Raw genomic sequence first — 13,773 nt, forward strand, 5'->3', positions numbered from 1 at the left:
GAATTAACGAAAATAAAATGATACCATCGTTTTTTTTCAACAGACAAGCACAATTTTTGGAATATAGAGTTCTCTAATGACTTTCGAATTTTAAATTAAATTTCACAAAAACCGCACGATTATATCTTATAGCTGTCTTATGAAAAATCGACAAAAATATAGAAACTTAAGAGAAAAATCGACATATGTAGCTTCGATGTTGGCTAACCTTTATGCTTTTTGCTCAACATTTGCTATGACTGTTTCCTTTTTTTGTATTCCATCAATTCTCTATTGATTTTATAACCTTTTCTGTGGCAGTTATGTGATACAGGTATCTGATTTAAATGAAACTTAATGCGTTATTAAAGAGTCGTAAGAAAATATCTTCTATAAAAAATCATTCCTTCTATGAAAAAATCAACAGTGTTATAATATTTTCCTGTTATTTTTCCGACCTCTCCTATGAGGGCTAACCGATATAGTCGGCCGATTCGGCCCGTGCCGATTTACATAAATTCTCAGTTCAATAACTAGTCAACTGGTTAACTAGCTTTAAAACTAAGACACTAGTTAAGGTTAAAAACTGATTAAAACTGATCAACAATATATTTTATTGCGCTACAAACTTAAGACTGAAATTTTAATATCCTCCGCAACTTTTAGTAGTACTAAATGTCTCGTAACAATCGAAGAAAATGTTATCAAATTGTATTACTTACAATATAGCTGCCATAGAAATTTTACAAATAACAACAGAGTATAAATAGAAAATAATGTGTAAAAGTGTAAAAATATAAAGACTTTATCTAAGGCCGTCACAGAACAATTTTTAAAATTATTAATTAAGGCTACATTACTTTTGTTTTTTTAAAATCGAACATATAAGAAGTTATATACAGAGCATCTATTAGCTGACGTTATTTGTGCAATTATTCTAGTCGTTTTAAAGACATTGTCTTGCCGAAGCTCTTCCTTGTTTTTAGTAAAAAAAAAAAAAAAAAAAAAATTGTAAATATTGTAAATAAGCAATTCCATAAGTATTGGACAGGTTTTCGTTTTCTGATTTTCTCTAAATTGAGAAATTTTAATTTTAATTTTAAAGTTTAAGAGTCAATTAACTTGTTTATTTTTTATTTGCAGAGGGCATTATAATTTTAATCAATAGCTTGCAACGCAGTTAGGGCAGGGTGTGTGTATTAGTGTGTGTGGCGTGTGAGTTGAGCATTTCGCAACCTTTCTTGTTTTTCTATATTTTTACCTTATACAATACAGTAATTACTTTTTAAAACATAACACCTAATGTAGTTACCTACGATAAATTTATTTACTCAACAAATATTCAGTCAGTTATGAAGGCCACGGTAGCTATTGCTTAAAACAAAGCATAAAATTATTCACAATTTGCAATTGTGGATAATTTCTATATAATAATAATAATAATACTTTTTTTAAATTAAATTTGACAGGATATTTGGTTAAATGATCGATTCTTTCAAGGGTAAAAAAAATATGGTTTTATTTGAACCTATTTTTAGTCTATGTTTTTAATTTTTGACGTCCCAAAAATCAATGATCTATTTGATCTATGTGAAAAAAGAAGTTCTAGAAGTTATGTTATACTATATGTTGAAACCTCTCATCTTGTTGTATTGCTGTGATAAGTGCAAAAACAATTTAGGAGTGAGTACGACGTTCAAACATTGTTCTGTTTCTTAATCACTCCTCCCAGCTCCAAAACCGCTTGACCAATTAAAATACTCGGAAAGATGTTGCTGTATGTATGTGGGAAACGTAATTAATACAGTCGCCGAGGGGAGAGCAGGAAGGCAAGATGTGATGTGGGGGTGCGGCTGCGGGGGGTTGCGGGAGCATTCCGCGCACATTTAAACGACCAATCAGAAGATGCTATGCGATACTCGAGGGCCGCAGTGGTGTGCGAAATGCTCGACTCACACGCCACGCACACACTAACACACACACTGTCTCTGGCTGAGTGCGATTTATATGCCACTTTCTGTACGAGCAAAAGCTTTCAGTGGAGAGAGGAAAGGCTGGGGGAGCCGCACACGTCCATACACATAAACATGTATATAGATGGGAATAAGCATGTGCGTATGGGTGCTGCATGCATAATGTTTGCATATGAGGACCATGGTACAAAGATTTAGCCAACAGGCTCACATCTGTATATACCTACATACATGTTATATATATATTTATTTGTACACATGCGCTGGGAGCACATTTAATGGCTGGCAATTACATATGATATGCAGATTTGTATCGAAGGTCTTCGTCGGTCGTCCGAGTAGCAATCAAAGTAGGATTCTGCATCGGCTGAATTTTACGCCACGCCTATTCGTCGCGAGGGCTTGTTTGTTTTTTACTAAGCGTTCCCACTCCCAATTATCCACATTCATTGACGCTCGCAGTTCTCGAGATTAGTTTTAGGGTTACCTATGCATGTATGTATATACGAGCGAGCTTAAATAATTGAGAGCGGAACAGACAAAATCCAACAAAAGCACAAGAGAAGCACAAAAAAAGTCGAGCAAATGTAGCAGCATCAGCCTCAGCTCTCCACCCCTACCAATCCCATCACATTTATCCAAACAAGCAAAAACAATGAGAACGACTAAATCATTGCCACTGCACTCCGTCTCGTTCACACAAGTGGAAATGGGCTTGCCCCCATATAGGTGTGTGTAAGCGTTTAAGAGATAGACAGAGATGCCAGGCAACACGGCGAAGCGTAATGCTCTGTCCTGGAGAATAAAGCAGTGGGAGAGGAGAAAAAACCGAAAGAGAAACTCTTAATTTAATTAATATTGAGAACGTGAAAAGAGCGGAAGCTAGAGAGAACTTATCTTTATTGTTAACAAGGTTCTCTCTCTCCTTCCCCCTTCCCACTCTGGCAAAAATCTGTATTAGCGTTTGAAAAATTTGCACCACCGCAACATAAGCACAGAAAAATTATAACAGGTTCTCAGAACAGAACAGAACAGAACGTTCGGTGTCGGCTTTAGTTTCGGCATCTGATCCGGTTTCGGCTTTGAAGCTAATTTCTATTTTCATCCTTGTTGTTGTTTGGGTTACGATTCGAGTACTCGTACTCCTCTTCGTTTCGTAGTATGTATGCGTTTGTGCCTCTGCACTCTGCATTTGTAATTGTATGCGCACTCACGCAGCAGGCATGTAGCAAAGCCGGAGGGAACGGCTGAATCTTCCTGGAGGAGACACTGTGGCGACCCGTCGTTCGTCTTCGTCCCAGGAGAAATATCGCTACGCCCACAAACTCCAACCGACCCGGCTACCACCACCCCAGCTAACAAATACGCGAGTACAAATATAATGTAAATGTAAATAAATTATTTATACATAATGCGCTGCTTGCGCTTGGCTTTAGTACTGCTAGTATCTTAGCGTCGGCCTCAGCGGATGATGTTGTCTCTTTTCTGCACATTTTCGGCCCTCTCTAACCGGGGTCGTCGACGTCGACGTCGTCTCTTATGGCAACGCAGTAAAGTAAAGCACTTGGACTTGTGGGTGTGGGTGTGGGTCTGAGTCCCGAGCGAAAGAGACAAGAGTCTGGGGCGCTGATGGAAAAATGGAGAACGAGATGGAGCATAAAGAACACAATTACGCGAACGTGGTTCTCAAGGCAACATTGGCGCATACATTTTTTGGCTCTTTTTGTTGTTTTAGTGTTATTAGTCTCTCTTTTTTCTCTCGTTCTCTGTTTATTTTCTGCAATTTTTTTTCATATTTTGTTACTCCGGAATATTTTTTTTGTTTTTTTTCTCCGCACTTTTTGATTCATTTCAACACAAACTACCCTCACCTTGATGCTGTTTTATTTCAGTGAGAGCTAATGTTTTTTCTTACCTATTAATTTGTTTTTAAAAATGTTTTATTTCAAATAAAGGGAATAATGATGGTTTTTGAAATATTTTAAGTCAAAATAAATAATAGATTTGAATCGGCTTACCGAAAATATTTTAACGCGCATACGAAAAGCGTCAAAGAAAAGCGCTTCAATGTAACCCAACCCGTTAACAACAACACTGCGTTTACCCATTCAGCTCATTTACATTTATACGCACACATGCAGACATACAATATCCAACCGCTTCACCCCCACTACATAAAAGCATACTCAATCATATACACAGGCACCGTTTGTAAATGTTACATGAGCAGACAATATATATGTATGTGCATTTCCACCATGTACATATACATACTGTCACGGACACACACGTATTCGGGGAGACAAAGAATTCTTGTTTATTGTGATTCGAAATTCTTTTTTATTTTAATTTCGTTGCTCCTCATTATCGATTTTTGCGTCTTTCCTTTGAAATTTGCCTTCTTCCTCGGCCTGGAAAGCAATCGCTAGAGGTAAAGGCGGAACTGAGGTCCTGATTGAGGGATGATGATTTTTTATATACCCACAAAATATCCAAATGCAAGTGTTCGTGCGCTAAGGCGAGGCACAGAAACAGAAACAGGAATACAAGCAACAATTAGTGTGGACTAGTATAAATCCTTACATACAGTCCATGCTTATGTTATGCTTTATTTACCCATTTACTAAGCAAAACCATCCTTTAATTGGTTCCAACGCGAGCGCCGGAGAATTAGACACATAGTAAGGCATATAAACAAATACCTTCATATGTATGTACATACACGAAATCAGTACCAATGTACCGGTACCGAATACATTTGGAGGCATTTTTGTGAGCGCGATGAGTGGCGAACAGAGAGCGTAGTCTTATGAGTGCGAAGAACGGAGTATGGAAACGTTGCTGCTTAATTGGTCAATCAGTAATTAACGTTACGCCAAATCAAGGAGAAAGAGGGCAGGGGAAGATGTTGTTCGCTAGGTCCAACGAATCACGTATACCGATTCCAGCCAGTGACAAACCGAGTGGGGTGCGATTCAAAGGGCGTCAATTAACTGTACTGTATGAACCACCCACCCAGTCACCCACACATGACGGAAAATACAAACAGCGAACCAAATACACCCACAAAGGATTGGGGCGGCAGGTGCGGATGTGTGGCAAAGTTGACAAAGAGAAGAGAAAGCGCGGAGTGGTGAGAGGGGGGCGGTTGGTGGGGGCTGGGGGTGTACTATTGAAAAGAAACGATGCACAAAGGAGAGTGGAATAGAGAGAAGATGAGGATTTCAACAAGCGACAACCGACCAATCAAGTTGCGCTTTGGCGGTTGTCGCGCACAGTTGCTTCACTCTTCTTTTTATTCCGTTTCCGATGTTTCTGCCCGCGTTCCCACTGTTTCGGTGTTGGCATCATTGGAGATTTAACATCGAAAGAGTAAAGCATTAGGCTCTCTTTGCGGGTTTTACTGTTGTCACTATTGCCATTGTCTATGCTTAATTGCGATGCTGTTTGCTGTTCGGTTCGGCTTATTTCGGTAAAGCTTGAATCATTCGTTGGACTAACTTCGGGATCCAAGCAAATGCTCCCTCACTCAATCAGCTCTCTCGTCATTGGCTAATTAGTCGTTTGCTAGTAATTAACCCAAAGGGTGATTTCCGACAACGAAGCCCTGTGTTCTAATAGGCTTGCAAAGAAACCGCATTGTGGTTCGTTGAAAATTACTTCTTTTTTTTTAATTGTAAATATACATAATTAATATACCTGATTTTTAATTGTGTATCCTAAGTCGATAAACCTTCATCAGCACCATAAATTAAGCAAAAAATAGGGGATTTCAGATTGTTGGTCCCTCACATTTTTGAGGTTTCAAAAAAATCACTTTCGTTTTTATTGTCTTTTAAAATCTACAACATGTCTATTATATTGTCCTAATATAGTTATGAGGCAATAGTTTTAAAGATAAAGACAAAAAAACGGTCCGCGATCCTGTCAACTTTAAATGTTTTTTGTAAAACTATGTATTTTCTTTAAAGTCGATTTTTAAAATTTCCCGAGAAATACTCATCACTCCTATTGACATTTTTATCGGAGTAATGGGTATCTGATGGTCGAGACACTCAACTACTGGTTTCCCTTTTTATACCCTTGCAGAGCAAAGGGTATTATAATTTTGGCCAGAAGTTTGCAACGCAGTGAAGGAGACACCTTAGACCCCATAAAGTATATATATTCTTGATCAGCATCACCATCTGAATCGAAATACGTCTGTACGTCTGTCCGTCTGTCCGTCTGTCCGTCTGTCTGTCTGTCCGTCTGTCCGTCTGTCCTCCTGTCCGTTTCTGCCCAAACTAGTCTCTCAGTTTTAAAGCTATCTTGCTGAAACTTTCCCAAAAGGTGTGTAGTTGTTGCACGCAGTATAAAAGTCGGAAAGGGCCGGATCGGGCGACTATATAGGATAGCTCCAATACAAGAGATTGAAATACAAAATTCTAACGCCGTTGTTTTTGATCAGATCGACTTGATTTCTTCCACATGGCGTTTTCTAGTTACTATTGAATTTCGGGTTAAATTTTATCGAAATCGGATAACTCTATCATATAGTTGCCATAGGAGAGATCAAAAAATATATATAAAATTAATGGAAATTAATTGATAACGTCATTGTTTTTCATCACACGACTATGATTTTTCGAGTATCAAGTTTTTTAACTAGCCTTGATTTATAAAAAAAATTTCATACAAATCGGACAACTATATCATATAGCTGCCTTAGGAAAGATCGAAAAATCTATATAGAATTAACGGAAATAAAATGATAAGATCGTTATTTCTCATCAGAAAATCATGAGTTTTGGAATATAGAGTTTTCTAACGACTCTTGAATAACAAATAAAATTTCATCAAAATCGGACGACTATATCATATAGCTGCCATTTGAACTTTAGTCAAAAATATGAAAAATTAATAGAAAAGTCGTCGTTGCTTCGATGTTGTTTAGCCTTTGTGTATTCTGTTCGAAATATTTGATGACTGCAAGGGTATATAAGCTTCGGCTTGCCGAAGCTAGCTTCCTTTCTTGTTTATAATAAAACTTAAGACAGTTCTTCGGGATACAACTTTCAACATTTTGGACGAATATTTTTTTCCATCTATGTATGTATTTTAAATAAAAAAATTAAGACAATGAAAAGTTTTCACAGAAAACATATTTCATTTTATATGATTTAAAAATTTACCAATTAACCCCATAAAAAACAACAAGTTAATCGTACTTTTAGCATCATCTTCACTTTTAAACAAGAAAAGAAGCTATATATACCCTTTCAGTCATCAAATACATATGTCGAACCAAATATATAGAGGCTAAACCACATCGAAACTATGTCGATTTTTTTTATAAAGTCGATTTTTTTATTGATTGTTTTTGATAATATTATAAGAGGTGTTTTATTTGCTTAAAAGTATGTTAAAGTCAACGGAACCACTCATGAACCCATAAGGTATATACATTTCTGATCAAGCTTATCTGACGAGTCGACTTGCATTCATTACAGATATCGAAAACTTTAAAAGCGGGAATATTGGAACAAATATGTAGATTTTTGTAATGCGTACGCAGCGCAAATATATTTCATTTTTGTGCCACGCCCACCATTACTCGCACTTAAATCATGGTAATAAGCATGCAACAGATAGCCCTGCTGTCTTTATAAAAGTCGAGATTCAAAAGTCATCACTCCTATTGACATTTTTATCGGAGTAATGGGTATCTGATGGTCGAGACACTCAACTACTGATTTCCCTTTTTTATACCCTTGTTTTTTTAAAGTTAGCGTACTTAAGAACAATTTGAAATTCGTTTATATTTTAGGAAATTTTAAGCAGTTCAAAGTTATAAGTTAAATCAGTGATTAGTAGCGCACTATGCAAAGGGGATAAGAAATATTTAATGTTATATAATATTGTCGAACAAAATACATAAAAAATAAACAACAAGAAGTTTGACAAGTTTTCTATTAATTTTCAATATTTTCGACTTTTGTTCATATAACAGCTATATGGTAAAGTCGTCCGATTAATTAAAAATTCAAGAGTCGATAAAAAACTTTATATTCGATAAATTATGATTGTCTGATGAAAAACAACGATCATTTTATTTCCGTTAGTTTATGTAGATTTTTCGATAATTTCTATGAATTTTTTTCTCGATTCAATGGTTACTAAAAAACTCCATATTTTGAAAATCATGCTCGTTTTTTCCATTATTTATCTAGTTTTTTTTTCCATTATTTACAGATTTTTTTGTATCTTTCCTATGGCAGCAATATGATAGAGTTATCCGATTTTGATCAAATTTAATCGAAATTCAATAGTAGTTTGATCGAGATGCTGATCAAGAATATATATACTTTATGGGGTCTGATTTGTCTCCTTCACTGCGTTGCAAACTTTTTACAGAAATAGTAATAAGCTTTTTTTCCGCAAGGGTAAAAATTCTATTTTGAATAACTTAAGCTTTTTTTAAATGTCTTGATTAAAGAATAAACGATTGCTTAACTCACCTGAGGTTCCTAGGAACCCCCAAATCCATTATCAGCCGACTGGAACGTTGGTCCATTAAGGGAAGGCATTGGAAATACGGTACATTTCGGTCTCGTGTACTGCAGTTTCACTTTCACATATACATATGCATGTTTATGATTGAGTATGTTGGGTTATTTCATTCATTCGATCGGTGTATTACATTTAGTTAGCAGCTATAGTTTTGTACTATGTTATGTTTTATCTTTAGGCTTAAATATTATAGGAACTTTTTAATCGAGCGTTAATAGAAGTGATGTTATTTCATTGGTCAGCTGCACCTAGATAACGGTAAAGTATGTAGTAATATTATTATATTGAACACAACTTTTCTTCAAGCAATAAAATTGCACTCTACACTTTTTTTGTGATCATCTTATTTTAATAATGGGAATTCCCTCTTTTTTTTTACACCATATGTATTTAAAATCAACGTCTTTTTGATGATTTTATTCCCAAATAACACGGGAAAATTGCAAAGCCAGCTTTCGTTTTCCCTAAACTGACTGATTAGTTGATTAGTGGCATTGATTTTCCATTAACCAGAGAAATGTGGTAAAGAATTATATGCATATTGAATCATGATGTATGAAAAAGATAGCGAACTGCGAAATGTGTCGAAAACGGCACATTAGGTAAAAACGCACGCACACATATACATACATATGTATGTACAGTTATATGTTCGAACACACGTATAAATTTGTGCGGGTGTAATTGCCGTGACCAGTGACAGGTGACGGGCAAAGGGTGATCGACCCAGTGCTTCCCGTTTGCGCCACAGGAGTTTTATCCGCGTTGGCAATTTATACATAGATACAGACATGCATTTTAAGCTGTTAGTTATTTTTTTTTTTACATTAAAAAAAGAATTTTTATCAACAAATGGACGAGGACATGACAAACGCTTTTCGCCTTCACATGTTCACATTATTGGAAAAAGTTGGCAAAACATAAATATTTTAAATAAATTTGCACGTCTAAGTTTGTATATATGTACATATATCTTTCCTCAAAGTAAGTTAATATGTATGTACATACGTATGTATATGTATGAGCTCAAAGGAGATCAAAACGTACTTTGTTCTTTGATGTGTGGGTAAGTGTAAGGGTGTGCTTGTGGCTGGGTAAGCGTATACGCGCGCGTTACGCCCAGCGATATAATTTGCCAACTTTTGCGTTTTTGCATTTTTAATATCAACACTTTTACTCCTTGTTGCCTGCTTATAACGTAGGCGAGACAGTTGTCTCTTTTTATACACACATGACACGCACAGTCACAGCCACAGCCACAGTTGCAAACTTCTAGTCTCGCACTTTCCGACTTTCAATGTCCCCATCCCCGTCTTCATTTTCAAGCTGTACCAAGCTGTTCCATGAGCCAGACAGAGAGGGAGCCAGCGTGAAAGAGACAGAAATAAAGACAGAGCCTGAGCGAGAGAGAAGGCAATCATTTTGCATACACTTCTCCCGTGGACCACGTGCTCATTAAATCGTTGAAAGTAATTCATAGAGAACATCCAACAGCCGTCTAGCACCCTTTTCCTGCGGAGCACTCTTTTTAGCTTCTTTCCTTCGACTTCCTTTCGCGCACCCTCGGAACATCTCGGCGCTGCTCGGTTCGGCTTGGTTCGTTTCGGGCCATAATGCAATTAAAAAAAACTTTCCGCAGACGGGTTCCCCTCTTTCGATACTTTTTAATACGGTTTGATTTGCCATCTCTTTTTAGTAATTTTGAAATGAAATTCTGCTATTGTGGTGTAGTTGTTGTTGTTGTTGTTGCTAGGCACACACATAAATGCATACAGATAGGGGTGACTGTAATGGTTTTGTGCTCAGAACGGAAATCCTCGCCTGCACTTATATGTACATTATATTTTTGATTTTATTCAAACGTATAGAATGAAAGGACAGAATGTATTGAAAAAAAGAAAATTGGAGAATCGACCTAAATACACCCTTTTACAGGGTACGCAGGTGTGGGCTGATGCTAATTCCTCGACTTATTCTAGTTAAATTTTCATGGGCAACATAATTATTTTAATTTTCTGTGAAGTTGTTCCGCACAACAAAATCAGCAGCGTGTGCATCACTCAGTTGTAATCTCAGGTAGACGCACACCCACTACGAACGCAGAAATCACTGTCCTTAGATCGGTATGGGGTTGGACTTAGGTAGTGACGTTCAGAACCGGTAAATAATTTCTTCAGTATCACTTTTTTCAGATTGGTTTCACTTTTTGTTGTTTATTTTTGGTTGCACAGGCACAGTCACAATAAGGCCAACGGCAAAAACATCATTTTGGAGATCTACATTGAAACCGCATCGTCTGAGAATTCAGAACTCACCATCCGACCCGCATCTGACTCATTCAACGTTTTTTTTCGACTAAGCTGAGAGGCAGGCTTACTTGTTTACTTGCTGTTTAGTTTTGCCGCACTCTCTATCGCTCTCCAACGCTCTCGGGCTCGCACTCGGGGTATGTCTCTTCTCTACTCAATGAAAAGCAAACGAACTCGAATCATGCGTACAAGGTACGATTGAAGAGAGACTGAGAGTCTCTGCGAGATTTCCGTAATGGGGTAATTATTGCCACGCAGAGTGGTAATTACGAAAGAGCGAGATGGGTGCTGAGGTGATAAAACAATGTACCAATGTGCTTTATGCTCTCAGTGTGAGCCTCTCTTTTCCTCCTTTTATTTCGGTCTACATGTGTGTGTGTGTGTGACTGCCTTTGTTTTGTGTGGGTGCAGTTTGAGCAATCATCTTTCATTATTTCTGTATTATTGCCGACGGATGTTGAAAGTTTTACCATAAGCAGGAGGAACTCATTGTCTGCGGAGCGATCAGAAATATTTAGAGCAATTAAACTGCTAGGAAATAACTACAGCGTTTCGTGGGGAAATAAATAATAAACTACAACTTTGTTAAGGAAATCAGATGATAACGTGACCATATTTCTCAAGTTGTTATGCGTTTGAATTGTCTGATCTTTCTTGGGCGACTATCATAGGGATGAGCTTTATATCTGAAATTCAGCAATGAGGGTCAGATTAGATCGAGTAATAAAAGGTGTCGTTGAAACTAATTGGCATTACTTTAAAAAATCTACACCAGTGGGGTAGAAGGTAATAGTTTAGACTGTTGGAGAGTTAGATCCGCGTTAAAATTCGATTCTGATGATTTATTTTCTACTATATATTCTTGATCAGCATCACTGTCCTGATGGAAACTAGTCTCTCTACGAAAACTTGGGTAGTAATTACAGGTATTATATTTGTCGGAGCGGCCCGAATCGGGTAAATATTTTATATATGTACATACATATTTGCATATAAAAAAAAAAAAAAAAAAATATATGAAAACTAAGGGAAAATATATGATTTTTTGCAGATGGTGTTTCTAACGACTCTTAAATTTCGAATTAATTTCATGAAATTAGTAAGACTATATCGTGTGGCGGCTTAGGAGATAGGAAAATTTAGAGAAAACTGATGAAAACATTGTCGATGTTGTTAAACTTTGTCGACATTTGGCAACTCGTTACGATAATAGAAACTAAAAAATATTTCTGTAAATATCGGACTACGATATGATATAGCTGCCATTGAAAGTGAAAAAAAAGGGAAAATAGTGCGAAAGTCGAAAAAACTAAAGAAATTTTGTATATGCATATATATAGTATGATATACATTATTGCTGATCTAAAAGATTTTTGAAGAGTTTAGTCGAACTAGAATATTGGATTTAAATAATCATATCCTAGTGGCGAATACGCAGCAAAATAAAGTACCTCAGTGGCACCAAGCCCAGCATTTTTAGTCAGTAATTTGTATTTTAGTATCAACAAGAAAGAATCAACAAGAAAGCTTACTTCGGCAAACCGAAGCTTATATACCCTTGCAGACATCGAAGAGTTTAACAAAATACAAGCTGCTGACTGCAAGGGTTTTTGTGGGCGTTTTGTGGGCGTGTAAAGTTTTTGAAACCACCTGCGTACTCGTTTAATGCAATAGCTTGTTTTGTCATTTAGATGAATTTTGCGTCGCTTAGGTATGGCAAGAATCTACAAGTTCAGTTCATATACTTGAAAATTTTCAATTTCTAAGGACTTGGCACAGAAAGCTTCAATATCAATAAAAATGATATATCTTAAATGTGGGAGTAAAAACTTAGGAAGGTTCTCACCTTGTGGAACAGAGAAAGTGCACTTCTTTAGAAATTTTTTTTGGGAAAACGGTTTGGGATACAACGCTAAAATTTTTTCTGGATATGAACACACAATTATTTATACTTGTATACTAAAAAAATAACAATTTTCAATATTTTTGGCCGATCGTAGTTAATTTATTAGAAAAACTATGAGAAACATTTAAAAAAATTGATGATGATTGAGCAAGCCAAAAAAATCGTTCATTATTTTCTTATAATAATAATAATAAATAACTTTTAATTTTTATTATCGTAACGAGTTGGATGCTTAACAACATTGAAGCGATTTACTTTTAATATTTTCTCCTATTTTTTTAATGAAAAATATATAATACATATAGAGTATATATAATATTATAATACGTATATATTTAAGAAACTCTTTGTTTCAAAAATCATACATGATAAGCCGAAAAACATTGACATTCAAATGTTGTTTCTATCAATATATATAGATTTTTCGATTTTATTACTAACTTTATTGCCGTTGCAAAACAAGATGCTTTTAAAATCATCCGTTGATTTGATATAGATGTTTGAATTTCCTGGTGACCATACAATGTAAGTTCAAAATAATCATTAATTTTCCCGTTATAGTATATAAAGTATATAATATGGTCATCCGATCCGGGCCGTTCCTATTTTTATACTACCTGCAAGAACTCCACGAGATTTGGTATGCTGATCAAGAGTAAATATGTACACTTAAAGGGTCTGAACAATCGTAATAAATTCAGTAATGCACATGCATTTACCTGGACCTCTTATTTGGCTTAAGATTTAAAACAGTTTTATATTAAGATTTCTGCTGTCACAGCAAAAAGTGAAAAAATATAAATATGAATATTATATTATATAAATCATCACTTTGGTAAGTGTTTTGGGTTCTAGGCTAGAGGATTTGGATAATAAACATTTAGTTTTTGAGCACCCGAAACTTGACAAACAGAAATCCAATATTGATTAATTACATAAGACATTAACAGTTAATTGCGTTGGGCCATGAGCGACCACTCCCCAAAATGGTGTCCTATTATTTGGAGATGAGTGCACTGCATTTCTGAAAGAAACCTTACTTTTCGTGTTTATC

At 36.0% G+C, this 13,773-nt stretch overlaps 1 protein-coding gene across 2 annotated transcripts in view; it reads right to left on the reverse strand.

Annotated features, from left to right (window-relative positions):
* The window catches only part of LOC108095012 (zinc finger protein 2), a 48,626-nt gene extending 37,727 nt beyond the window's left edge, over window positions 1-10,899 (reverse strand). The window contains exons 1-2 of one of the 2 annotated variants that reach the window (XM_043207630.1): window positions 10,820-10,899; window positions 8,453-8,752 (exon numbers count right to left, since the gene is read on the reverse strand). The gene's annotated coding sequence lies outside the window, so the exon portion shown is untranslated. The remainder of the gene's footprint in view (window positions 1-8,452; window positions 8,753-10,819) is intronic. The other variant, XM_043207631.1, reaches the window with a different exon arrangement.
* Window positions 10,900-13,773: the final 2,874 nt, after the last annotated feature.

The sequence above is a fragment of the Drosophila ficusphila genome, unplaced genomic scaffold (assembly GCF_018152265.1).
Source record: "Drosophila ficusphila isolate 14025-0441.05 unplaced genomic scaffold, ASM1815226v1 contig_220, whole genome shotgun sequence".
Classification (NCBI taxonomy): domain Eukaryota; kingdom Metazoa; phylum Arthropoda; class Insecta; order Diptera; family Drosophilidae; genus Drosophila; species Drosophila ficusphila.